Source organism: Polyodon spathula, unplaced genomic scaffold, assembly GCF_017654505.1.
Source record: "Polyodon spathula isolate WHYD16114869_AA unplaced genomic scaffold, ASM1765450v1 scaffolds_62, whole genome shotgun sequence".
In the NCBI taxonomy this organism is placed as follows: Eukaryota; Metazoa; Chordata; class Actinopteri; order Acipenseriformes; family Polyodontidae; genus Polyodon; species Polyodon spathula.
Genome location: NW_024471556.1, coordinates 39475 through 40660, shown reverse-complemented (window position 1 = coordinate 40660; position 1186 = coordinate 39475).

Sequence of the window (1186 nt, the reverse complement as noted above, 5' to 3'; positions counted from 1 at the left end):
CTTCACGGCGCTGACGCGCACTTTTTAATAAACATAAAACAAAACAGAAATAAACACCTAACTCACTTTCTGAGCTCTAACTAAACACAAACTGGTCCCTCACTGACACACAGGACGGCAAAGCCCAGGACCTGTCACACACACAGAAACGGAATTGCTTTAGCGCTGACGCGCACTTTTAATAAACATAAAACAAAACAAAAATAAACACCTAACTCCGTTTTGGAGCTCTCACTATACACCAGCCGATCCCTGACTCACACACAGGACGGCTAAGCCGTTTACCTGACAAACACCAAAACGGGCTCTCAACACTCTTCAATACGACTGGACACACACGCAGTCGGGCTCTTCACTCAGCAGCCCAGATCAGTCTGGCTGCCTCTCTTAAATACCCTGCACTTGTCTCTCATTTATAATTATGACCAGGTGCAGAGGATTAACTAAATCATTAAAACAATTACACAATTAAACCCCATAACACCCAAATGTGCATTCTCACAAGGTTTTCAGCAGGGAAGGATTTTAACCCGCTCCCTGGTACCTTACAATATATATATATATATATAGAGAGAGAGAGAGAGAGAGAGAGAGAGAGAGAGAGAGAGAGAGAGAGAGAGAGAATCTTATGCTCTAAGAGTTTGGGAGCTTATTTTAGTGCCCAGATGTGCCATAGAACAATTCATAAACAATTAGCAGTCTCAAAACAATGAATCACAAGAACATAAGAAAGTTTACAGACGAGAGGAGGCCATTCGGCCCATCTTGCTCGTTTGGTTGTTAGTAGCTTATTGATCCCAGAATCTCATCAAGCAGCTTCTTGAAGGATCCCAGGGTGTCAGCTTCAACAACATTACTGGGGAGTTGATTCCAGACTCTCACAATTCTCTGTGTAAAAAAGTGCATCCTATTTTCTGTTCTGAATGCCCCTTTGTCTAATCTCCATTAGTGACCCCTGGTCCTTGTTTCTTTTTTCAGGTTGAAAAAGTCTCTTGGGTCGACACTGTCAATACCTTAAATCAAGCAGATTTAGACTCCAGAATACATTTCTATAAAATATATATATTTTTTTTTTACCAGGTCTTGGTTACAGTGATGCAAATAAAAGCACACGGGCTGGTGCGAGTCCCTGTTTTCATGCTAGTAATGTTCACTTTTATTCTGATATAGAAACCGAAACATCCGA